The sequence below is a fragment of the Hipposideros armiger genome, unplaced genomic scaffold, assembly GCF_001890085.2.
Source record: "Hipposideros armiger isolate ML-2016 unplaced genomic scaffold, ASM189008v1 scaffold_1016, whole genome shotgun sequence".
NCBI classification, from domain to species: domain Eukaryota; kingdom Metazoa; phylum Chordata; class Mammalia; order Chiroptera; family Hipposideridae; genus Hipposideros; species Hipposideros armiger.
In genome coordinates, this window is record NW_017732366.1 from 329,100 (window position 1) to 342,135 (window position 13,036).

The window sequence follows — 13,036 nt, forward strand, 5'->3', positions numbered from 1 at the left end:
TATATATATATATATATATATATATATATATATATATATATTAGTGGTACAGTGACTTTGTCAGTTCACTTGGCATTTTATAACATACCCTGTTTTCCTTCTGAAAGGACATATCACTAATCACACTTTTCTTCTGTGCCTCTTCATGCATCCAGTTTCACAACCTCTTCCCTTCTTTTCTTTTTCTACCAACAATCTTCTATATGATTCACTTTCTATTAAAGGGAGAATGGAAATTACTATCCAACTTTATCAGTGATATTGTACAGACGATTTTTTCAATGTTCGCTGCGTTTCTGAATGCATCAAATAAAGCACTCAAGACCCTACTCCATTAAAAAAAAGTGCATACGAGGGGGAGTGCTTTTATTTCTCCCTCTTGTCAACAAGAATGCATGCACATTTTTTACTTTTGACTATGTGAAATAAATTCATAGCTTCCCTAAACATAAACTATAGGTTTTAGCTTACATCTTGACATAGTATTTTAAGTGAGATAAATAGGCTTATTTACAAAGTAACAAATGCAAAGCTGAGATTGTTGAAACCAATCATGAAAAATGCAGACTTTCCCCCATCCAAACTGGGAACTAGGAGAGAATGTGGGAATTCGTAACTCTGTATATAATGGCCTATTTTAAAAATTGTCTTAGCAGCCCAGTAAAGATGTTCTAATTTGATCACCATCTAAAGTCATTAAAATTTCTGAAAATACATATGAAGCAGAAGACTCTGTGCTGAACAACAGAACACAATATGGATAGACATTAAAAAATATATTGTCTTAGGCTGGCCGAGTGGCTCAGTTGGTAAAGAGCTTGCTCAAGAGTGCAAGCTCTGAACAACAGAGTTGCCAGTTTGATTCCCAGCCTAAGCTGAGCTATCGCTGAGCTGCCAACAGGTGACAGGATGGCTCAGCTAAAAAAAAATATATATATAGATAGATAGATAGATAGATAGATAGATATAGTCTTATCTCTGAGTTAATTAAATGACTAGATCTCGTCTTAAAGAGTCAGAATGACATCTCATTGAATTTAAAGATGAAGAATACAAGAAAAGTGTTTATCTGAAGAGTTAGAAACTTATTTTAATCTTGAATGTTTTCCATATTACATAATTTGGAATAGGGATGACAAATGAATCTTTTAAAATTTCTTTAAAATTTTATCTATGGTTGAAATATACTGAAATTCTAAGCTGAATTCCCATGAGAAGTCTGATTATAATAAATCGCTTCTGTTGCCTCATTTTGGTGAACAGGACTATTTATTTTACTTAATGTGAGTGAGTAACTCACTCTTATGGATTATATTATTTTAGATAGGTTTATGTTGCAAAAATAATGATTTTTATTTTATTGTCTATTACATTTAGAATCAGTGCCATATAAACTACACATAAGGATAAGCTGTTGCAAGATTTTAAAATATGCTATTTTTAAAACCACACAAATCTATCAACTCTGCTAATAAATCTGTAATAACAGCAGTAATATTTTCCTTTTACTTTATATAATCTATAATACAAATGCTTTCTTCTCATTATCCATCATTTATAAATAGAGACCAAATATTTTCCCCCTCAATCATAAGTCTAAATGATATGGTACACTATTGGTTACTTTTATCACTTTATAATACAAAAGTAGATGTACTCCATTTAAATAACACAATAAAAAATAAAATACTTATAAAAAACAGTTTAGTATATTTTAAATGAATAAATAAAAACAGCAGGTTCATATTAGAGACGAAGGGAACACTGCGATGGGGGAGAAAAATAGACTACAAACAGATTTCACTGCCAAGATTTCAAGGGGTTGATAATCTATATAGAAGTGATATATTTAAAGGTCATGGAAAATATTTTGACCAAATTTGACCTTTAATATACATTTAAAGCTGACAGATAGAATACACAGATATAATTCAAGCAGTCACATTTTTAAGGGTTTTTTAATTTATATTTTTAAAATTATTTACTTGCTTTCTTTTGGATAAGAACGATTCATAAATTAATGAATAGCTACATTTTGCTTCACCATTAATCACAACCATATCCTATTCCATAAATGCAACTAAGATCATGTTTGGAATTCTTTGCAGGATGATAGCCAGGAAATTTGTTGTGCTGAATGGAGAAGAGAAAGGAATTATTTAGGGTGACCCAAGGGTGTATAACCAGGAGTAATGGCATTGAATGACATGAAAAGAAAATCTACGCTGATCTTTAGATTAATTCCTAACTTTATTAGGCTACACAACTCTCTCCCCCCAAAAATGGTAAAAGCCCCATTATTTCAGTCATTTACAATAAACCAGGCAGAATACTCCAGGACCTGATGTTAAAAATAATCCTGTATTGTCAGAATCAGATGAAAGAGATGATCTAACAGATCTTTCCAATCATTAATTTCCATGGTTTATGAACTAGTGATTGTGGCTGCAATTAACACTATTTAAAATGAAAGTGCAATTTCAATACCACAACTAGCTTCCCTGAAGCTAAAAACATTGGACCTAATTCAAAGTAAAAACAAGTGGAGGAGGACTGGAACCAAACTAAACTGTAATAAATACACTTAGATGTTACAAAAAAATAAATAAATAAAATTCTAATGTTGTCAGTGCTGCTATACATGGCTGTTTAGTCCTTTTTTTAAATTTTTTTTTTATTTTACAAAGGAAACTTTGGTGGCAGTCCCAGCATTATACTTTTTCATGCATGCATCATTGTGGTTCACTGATTTATTTTTAAGTTCAGGAATAATGAGTGTTTGGAGAATATAAGGCTTGGCTCTCTAGTTAGCCACTTGAAATTTGTCCATGTCTTTATGCTGCCCATTTGTATGTTATCCTATCAAGTGATTTCTAAAATTTTCAAAATGAATTTTCAGAATTCATCTTACAAATGAATTCCCAGTGATGTCTGTAAAATTAAACTGTCCAGAACAATGAAGCACAAGATCTCTAATTCACCTGACATTCTTAGTATCTATCCATGTAACAATTTTAAAAAACTGTTTAACTTTTTCAGATATCTGTGACTTATTTATTCTTTTTATCATTCAAAAAAAGGGAGGAATGAAAAGAACAGCTCTATATTATTGACTCAGGTTTTGAAAAATAGCTTTCAAAATAAGAATGAGAATAATATTTGACTATCATACTTTCTAGAAGTAAATATTTCAAAACAGTATAATGAACACTGAATTGCAAGTGACCCAGGGAAAGGAGAACCATTTTCATATCAGTAACTGTGATCATAGAAGTCTATCTGATGTTTGCAAAGGGCAGAAAAAAGAACTTGGCTGATTGTACTTTTGGTGAAAAGTAACAGACTGGCCATATTTTTTCCTAATTCTTCAAACAAAATATTTCTTATGTTTTTTTAACTCCACAGTCATTAGTAATCCACTATCTCTGCCCTCAAAAAGCACACAGAATAGACCGGAGGAGGTAAAAACATGCACTGAATATAGCACGAATTAAAATCAAATAGTATAATAAATATAACTGTTTGACTGAAAGATGAATTTTTCTGACTGATTCAAGGACAGAACCACCATTTGCTAATCTGTGACTGTGTGTGTGTGTGTGTGTGTGTGTGTGTGTGTGTATTGTAAAGATATGAAAAGGCGTTTTTGCAAGTTGGAGCAGAATGAACAACTACATGTTAAAGTGAAGTATAAAATGTATTTGGGGAATAACAGTTTTATGTTGTCTAAGGGAGGAGTTTAGGAAGAAGTGGTAAGAAAAAAGATAAAAACAATAGAAACAATAGGATAAGGATTTTGAATATTATGGCCTTCATTCACTGGTAACACAGAACCATTAAAACATTCTCTGTGTGTTTGTGCATTTGTCAGGTTGTTTATCTGGGGACTACCATAGTCAAACGTGCATACTCCAAAGATTACTTTCATAGACAGAATGGAAAAAGGAGGTTGCTGAAACCATAGAGATCAGTGTAAAGGCTAATGCAACTATGCAAACAAGAAGGTGAGCATTTTTCTTTTTCCAAATAAAATTCCTCATAATTAAATTTGGTCCCCTCTCTTCCCACAACCCCCAAAATCTAGAAAATATTGCCAGATCTTGGATAAATATGAGTCTATTATAATTCAGGGGAAATCAAATGTAATTAAGCTGAAAAGATGAAAGAAAGTTTATCCCTGTCACTTATGGCAAAACAATCACACAATATCCATGGCAGAATTCGTATACAAGCAGCAAGTTGAATTTTATAAGGCTATCAGACAGAAACAGAAACCACCCTGTAATCTAAGGTAGTACAGAGAACAAACGTCGGCCTAAGGAATTTCAGCTGCTATTGTGAATTTAACAGGGCAAGAATGGGATCCAGTGTGGCTTCTCAGCTATTAGCCTAGAATACTGAAGAGGCAAAGCTTGGAAGACCACAGCAGGTGCTTTTACTGAAAGCAGCATCATTCATTATCAAAAAGGAACATCTCAAAAAAATTGTTCTGAAAGAAAAAATGTATTTTTTCTATGATCACTTTTAGAAATTTCTTTTTTCAGTCATACTTTCTTTGATGGCAGGAACATGAGCTTAGCAACATGAACATTTGCCGCATAGAGATCATGTCGCTATAGGCACCTTTAAGGGAACGCTTTTAATCATTTTTGAAACCACCTCTATCATTGAGTACTACCTAGGTATGAACTTTTTATTTTTTTAACCAATGGCTCTATACATCAATGATTTATCTTAAACTTATCAACCTAGCTTTATCACAAAAACTAGAACTTTCCTGAAGCCTGTTAATACAGAAGAACATTACTATAGAGAAAGCTTAAACCTTATCTTTAGAGGTATTTTCACCTGTTGGATGTTTCTATAGCAATTGCTTCTGCAATTATTATTGAACAAGCTTCAGGATGTTTAATGCCACACATTGTTTATGTAGCCTCTGTCTGTATATCCAAAAGTGAATATATATTACCTTAAAAACTTCTCTGGAAACTATTGTCACCTCATTCACCTTAGATAACCTTATATCCCAAATCAACAGAGAACTTCAAACATAATGACATATAAATTTCTTGACATCCACATATAAGCTTTCCTTCACTTATGTTCATCTTTCTCACCTTTGTTTCACATCCATTAGAGGATATGTCCTTGTAATGTGCAAGTGGAGGGTGTTAAATTTAAATATCACAAGGTATCCAGAGCCAAAAATGAGAAGAAAAAAGGAACCTTCAAGGATAAAAGCACTTCCAAATCATGGGTCCCAGTTGGCATATTCTTTGTGTCTCACCTAATAATGTTCCCCAACCATCTTTTTTGACACATGAAACTTTATGATATGAGAGATGACTGAATTCAGGACAAAATAGCAGTACAGAAAGATATTTCTTAATATATATAACATATTTATATATTATATATTTATAAAAATATTGTATATAATTGTATTATATATTTATTAAATAAATATATATATATATATATTAAATAATAAATATTGCACTGGTGAAGATATTCCTTAAAATATACATCACATATTTATATATTTTAAGAATATTTATTTTCATTATATATAACATAATACATAAATGTATTATATATAATGCAAATATATAATATACAATGCATATTTAATAATATGTATTAAATGATTTTATATTTTGTATATATTTAAATTAAAAAAAACATATATATACACACAGAGGGTGCCAAAAAAGTATATACACATTTTAAGAAAGGAAAAAACTGTATTAAAATTGCAACAAAATGAAAGATGCTAGCATTTATTTGATTAACACCATCTTTTGGGTGAACATCATACACATTGCTACCATAATTCAATTCAATTCAAAAAGTAACATGTAGATAACATCTCATAAAATGTGTACATTTTTTTACTCTCTCTCTCTCTCTCTCTCTCTCCCTCTCTCTTTAGATAGATAGATAGATAGATAGATAGATAGATAGATAGATAGATAGATAGATAATGTTGCCATTTGAGATGGTCTTGTTGAAACTCATATTCTTAGAGGAAAATAAAATCTTCAAAAAGATGCAAGTCACAATCATTTTGTCTTTGTTAACTTACTTTCATGTGTCTAGGGAGCCTGATCAGTAATGGGCAGTGTCAATAATGCCAGCTTCACTCAGTAAGGCATGAACTATTTTTTTACCCTTTTATAGATGAAGAAAGTGATAACTAGGTGATAAGTAACTTATCTAAGGCAACAACCTTGTTTGTCTGAATTCATGAAAATTTTCAGTAAACATATTTGAACACATTTTTTGACAAATATTTTGTGTATTTGCTTTATTTTATATGCTTTGAATATATTTTCTTTACCTCGCCTGTAAAGTAGGTATGGTTATCTTGTTTTACTTAATAAGAAAACTAAGATTGAGTCTAATTGGTCCTGAGAATGAAAAGTGGGTAAGAAAGCCCTTAGCACATCCACCATCACCAGCCTGGTCAACATTAACATAAAGAAAAGCTACAGACATGGTAGCAGGTTTTAGTTAATATCTCAGTGACTGAGCAGTGAGGAAGGAACCTGGTTGCCACTTACCAATGGGTCTCCCCCAATTTCAGAAAACTTGAGACTGGCATGAAAGAGGTGAGGCAGAGGAAGAAGTTCAGTGACCTCAAATTCATTACATCTTCCAGTAGCATCTCCTGTAATAAATACATAAATAAATAAATAAATAAATAAATAAATAAATAAATAAATAGATAGATAGATAGATAGATAGATAAATAAATAAATAATCAAATGACTGACACAGTGAAAGTTATTTTTATACAGAAGATTGCCATAAAGACAGTAAATCAGAAAGCAACTTTGTGGTCTAGGAGGTGAACAGACTATGGAGTATGATGTCATTGAAAAGTATTAGGTACAGCAGCAGCTAATTTTACAGATGGCGTTTCAGTTCAAGGTAGTAAATATGTAGCACATCACAACTATCATAAGTGTTACCACCCCAAATTACCAACAGCAGCACCAACACGGTGAGGTTGAGAAACGTGAACTCAAAGATGACTCCAGGAAAGCAATCGAATAATGTCATCTTTATAGCAAATGGTGGTGATTGTCACCTTATTAGATGTGAAGTCACTATGATCCTCAATCATAATATACTAAGCTTGTCTAGAGAGTAATGGAGAGTGCTAACAATCATGGTAAAGATAAAGAGAATAGACCAGTAAGACAGAACGATGAAGATGATCATTCTGCAAGGGCCTCTTTACCAATGACAGTCTAAAAAGTGTATCAATAAAGTAGATGAGGAAAATCGAGAAAATGAAACCCACAGAAAACAGCCACCTCAATTTTGATACTGCTATTTCTTCAAATACCTACCCAGACATCCATAAAACTCTAAATTGCAAGATGAAAGACAAAAAAATGTAGTACATAAGTCATCTGGAAAAAAAAGAAAGAAAGAAAAAGAAAAGAGAACCCTTCGCCCAGCAAACCCTAAACTCTTGCTACTCAAAGTGTGTTCCAGGGACCAGCATCATCAGCATCTCCTAGAAACTTGTTGGAGATGCAGAACACTCAGGCTCCACTGCAGACCTACTAAATCGGAATCTTTATTTTAACAAGATTTCTAGATGATATGTATATATGCCAGGCTTAAGAAGCACCGCCTTAATTCACAAAAGGGCAAAGAGACTGCATCAGTTTCACCACATAAGCTAAATGCATCTGCTCTGAGGCTGTGTAAGATATCACTGATTAAATGCTGTCTTAGCAACTTTAACCTCATCTGATTTTGTTATTCGACCGGTAATCACTGACATGAAATTATAGCAATAAGATTTGAACTAAAGAAGACAGAAAGAGCTCGCATGTTAGAAAAATGTTTAAAATGAATAAATTTGCAAAGGTAACTACCTTTGAAACTTTTCAGTTGGTTTGATAAATCTCAAAATACTAATAAACGTGGCAAAAATAAAATTAAAAACACTCTAATCAAAAGCAAAAAGTGAATGTAAATGAGCACTCCTTCTGTTATTCTTAGGAACCAGTTTTCCATGTAGGAGAAAGAAGCTACAGATGTAAGATTTAAGATATTGGGGGCAGGGGGGAAGCAGTTTTAGAGATGTATGTTGAAGTTTTTATATTATAAAGGGTCATGATTTCTTAATTTGCTCTCAAATGTTTTAGTAAAATAATATTAATAAATATAATATATGGCTGTATATATACTATATATATATAAATATATATATATATCAATCAATACGGATGATAGATAAAACAAAAGCCACAAATATTAACAGCTGGTGACTCTAGGAAAGGTACAGAACACATTGTCATATGTGAAAGCAATCAAAGTATGTTATCAAAGACTGCTAGAGTTGCATTATAAACTCCCTTATAGAGGTGCCTACAGGTCAAAACTGGGAAAATGTGAGCATTAACAAGAATAACCACGGAAATATATTGAAACATATCTAATTCCATGAGTTTATTAAGATAGAAAATAATATATTAAAATTCTCATTCTTCACTTTTGGGAGATATCTAGATCTAACTTTCTATTTGAAAACTAATGAATAAAAGAAAATAACCAGACATTTATCTTGACCACTATACCACAGATAACCAAATAATTATTGAGGAGATGTTTCTGTGGAAATATAGCAGCTAATAAAGAAAACTATCATATAAAAATACCACTTTTTCAAGCTCCTAAAGAAATTCTAAATTTAAGCAGTGATAATTAAAAGCCACTAGCATCATAAAAAGACAATTAACTAATATGTATCTCCTAATGGAAGTACACAACATTCTTGCCAAAAATAATCTAACTTGAATCTGATTCAAGTTCTTTTGTTTTCAAAGAAAGAAACAGAGACAGAGACAGAGGGAGAGAGAGAGAGGAAGGGCAAGGGAAAGAAAGAAAGAAAGAAAGAAAGAAAGAAAGAAAGAAAGAAAGAAAGAAAGAAAGAAAGAAAGAAAGAAAGAAAGAAAGAAAGAAAGAAAGGGAAAGGAAAGGAAGAAAGANAAGAAAGAAAGAAAGAAAGAAAGAAAGAAAGAAAGAAAGAAAGAAAGAAAGAAAGAAAGAAAGGGAAAGGAAAGGAAGAAAGAAAGAAAGAAAGAGAGAGAAAGAAAGAAAGGGAGAAAGGAAGAAAGAAGGGGAGAGAGAAAAGTCAACTTCTGTCTGACTTATTTCGCTTAACAAGATAATCTCAAGATCCATCCATGTTGTTGTAAATGGCAGTATTTCATTTTTTCTTATGGCTGGGTATTATTCCATTGTATATACGCACCACATCTTCTCTATCCAATCATTTATCAAGGGCACTTTGGTTGTTTCCATGTCCTGGCCATTGTGAATAATGCTGCATTAAACATAGGGATACATATATCTTTATGGATAAATGTTTTCAGATTTTTTGGGTAGACACACATTAGAGAGATTGCTGGGTCATATGATAATTTTGTTCATAATTTTTTGAGGAAACTCCATACTGTTTCCCATAGTGGCTGTACCAATTTACATTCCCACCAACAGTGTATGGGGCTTCCTTTTTCCCCACAGCCTCTCCAACACTTGTTATTATTTGTCTTGTTGATAACAGCCACTCTAACAGGTGTGAGGTGGTAGAGTATTGTGGTTTTAAACATTTAAAATACTTTCTAAGTGCTCATGGACTAGATAACTAGAACTGTCTACATTATCTGTGTAGCAAGAGGAGTTTTGTTGTTGTATTTACATACTAATGTCTCCTTTTGGTAATTTTTTTCTTGCATCTGAATTTTTTTAATGTACCTTTAAAGATTTTCACATATTACCATATACAGTCAAACTGAATAAGTTGTAAGTTTTTGGTAACTTTATTTTTAATTTGCAATATAACTTTAAAACCTATTTTTAAATATTAAATTGTAAGAATCTGTTCATAAAGGACTTAAATAACAACAATAATACCAACAACAAAATCAATTGTAGGAGTATAAGAATGGTAATGTTTGAGAATATAGTCATTGAACTGAATGAAAAAACATGAGCTTAGCATCCAAACATAAAAGATGTGTTACAAAGAAGTAGTAAGGGAATTTTAGAATTAACATAAAAAAGTAGGTCAAGCTTGGACGTTTATTAGAGATAAAATACAGCCCAATTAAAAATATTTGGATGAAATATTTCATAAAGAAATGATACAAGGGCCGGCCGAGTGCCACGTTGGTTTAGAGCTGGCTTGGGACGCCAGAGGGCCCCAGTTCGGATCCCACATATGAGGGCCAGTGACACTGCCCTCCACAGCTAAGATGCTGAACAACAGCTCAACCTGGAGCTGGGCTGCCTTGAGTCGCCGGCGACAGCGTAGGCTGCAGCCCCTGTGGCAGTGGGTTGTCATGGGCTACCGTGTGTAGCCAGCAGCCAGCATGAGCGACCAGCAGGCGCAGTGAGCGGCCGTCCAGAAGCCGGCAACTGATCTGCCTCGCCCGGGAAGAGCGCAATGATGGTGCCAACTTGGGCCAGTGAAGCAATATCCTCCACAACTAGACTGCAGAACAAAAAGGACAGCAACTTGTCTGTTCCCCTTCCCCCAATTCCCCAATAAAAATCTCAAAAAATAAGAGAAATGATACAAGTAATAATTCTATACTTTCTTAAATTTTCACAAAATAATCAGCACACAGATTAAAGAACAGAAAATAAGCAGCACCCTAGACGCCCCCTTCATGGGCCTGATGAAAGGAAGAAGAATGGAAAATCAGTATGATGATGTTACCTTTAGTATAGGACAAAAAGAATAGAAGAGAGAAGGAAAAGAGGAAAATTTGGAAGCAAGGAGGGAAGGAAGGAAGGAAGGGAGGAAGGAAGGGAGGGAGGAAGAGGCTGGAGTGGTGAGAAGGGAAGTGTCCATGAAAAACCTGGGGGGAAACACCCTGAGGTCTGTGATCAACTTCATTCCGTAGTGGGCAAAGGGAAGGTCTGGGCTGGATGTTTCTACTTCTGCCCACGGTTCTCTGCAGATGCAATACCAGTAGAGTATGCAATTAAAGAAACAGACAGAGCAGATCCATTGGAAGTCTCACCTCGTCCAGGTGGGGCAGGAAAAGATGCAGACGGAGCTGATTCACAAGAGGGCTCATGTGGAGCTACAGCAAGCAGCCAGCATCAGTACCAGGAGCCACCAGCGTGAGGCTGACCACAACAGACGCTCCTGACATGCATTTGGCAGCTTCAGGAGCAGGAGGCCAAGGTGGAGGAGATGAAGGAGCAGCTGGGGCACAACAGGTTGTGTAAGCAGAGCCTGGGTGCAGCCAGCAGCAAGAAGCTGTGGGAGAAGGAGGTGTTGACTGGCCAAAATAACTTTCCAGACAATCACTAAAAGAGCGGTTTATTTGGAAAAGAAAAAACAAAAACGAAAGAAAAAACAAAACAAAACAAAAAACACCACAGCAGTGTGAGAACACACTCCTCTGGCGGGGCTACAATCAGCCGCACACAGGCAAAAAAAAAAGAGAGAGAGAGAGAGAGCCCCTTATCCACAAGGCCTCTATATAAATGGATCCCTCCCCAGGAAGTTACCACAAAGTTCAACAGGAGGTCAGGACTAGAGAGTTAACAAGGGGCCCAGCTCCATCAATAGTCCTCCCAGCTCTATGGTTAGTGATCTTAAAATGCCAGTTTACTTATATCAGAGGACAGCCTGGCCAAAGCCTGTGAGATCACCACTGTATTAAAGGGGAGGATCTCAGAATTGCAGTGGGGTGTGATAAACCAGGAGATGTGGATGAAGTGCTAGAGGCTGAGAAGCTGGAGCTGAAAGAACAGCTGTACTGGCAGCACAACATATATCAGGAAGCCATTTAGAAGATTCAGGGACTCCAGGCTAGCCAAGAAGTTGAGGGCAGACCAGTAGTACAGGATTAAGGATTTTGAGCAGCAGCTGTTGATGCAGGAGCAAAATACTGCGAATATGAATGGCATTAATCCTGAGCTGGTACAGCAGTGCAAGATGGAGAGGGCACTGAAGCCACGGAGGGAAGAGAACACTTACCTGCAGGAGAGACCAACCTGCTGTACCTGGGAGAACGGGAGGGGCTGCAGCAGAGGCTGGGCATCAGGACAAATGCAGGAGATTTTAGTGGACTTGGAGCTGAAGAAGGAGAGGCTATTGTCCAAGCTGCAAAGCTGGGAGAGACTGGACCCGACCATGAGCTTGATCTTTAGGACCCAGAAGACTTCAGAGTCATTGTTGAGCTTCAACATAGAGAGAGATTGGCCTCACTGGAGGACTGGAACTGTTCAATCACCAGCAGCTCACCAGACTGGGGGAGATCAGGCGGCAGCTCTAGAAGGAGGGCCCAGGTCAGCCCTCAGCTGCTGGAGTTGAGAAAAAAGCAGGAGACCCACCTGGTCCTGGCCGGGAAGCTTCAGAAACAGGTCCTGCTTCTGATGAAGGTGAGGAAAGCAAGGCCCAGAGATCGCGACTTTGCCGGGCGCCCATTGTAGGTAAACAGCAGCATTCCCACCTCTGTACCTCCCCCAGGAGCATGCATGAGGTGCCCTGCGTGTAGAAGGGCTCGCTGCCCGTGGGCTCCTGAAACCAGCAGCTCTGTGCTACTGGATTCCTGCTGAGTGTTTGGGAACATCAAACGTGTTTGCAGCAAGATAGTGGATATGGATGTGCCTATTTTTGATGCTATGACTTAAAATTAGCAACTTGGAAAACGGGGTCAATTGCCTTCCCTCCTCCCTACCCAACACTGATAGTTAAAATTGCAGCTTCAGCTGAGGCTGAGGGCAGGAAGGTAAGTATTGGGCTGTCGGAAAAGTCATGACATATTTTGTCTATGTTTTTCAAAGGTCATTTATTTATATAAAGAACAAAGATCAATCAATGATATTTTGGCAAAATCAACTTTGCAATCTTTCAGTGAGCTTCATAATTCCTCGTTCATGGAAGGACCTGTCTTTATTTGCGAAAAAATGAGCAAGGTGCTGATTTTCAGCCTCATTTGAATAGAACATTATACCATGCAAGGAGTTTTGAAGAGAGCAAAGCAAGTGG

The 13,036-nt window shown here is 35.7% G+C and overlaps 1 pseudogene; it reads left to right on the forward strand.

The window, feature by feature from the left end:
* Positions 1-10,880: 10,880 nt before the first annotated feature.
* LOC109375967 (mitotic spindle assembly checkpoint protein MAD1 pseudogene) lies at positions 10,881-12,477 on the forward strand (annotated as a pseudogene).
* Positions 12,478-13,036: the final 559 nt, after the last annotated feature.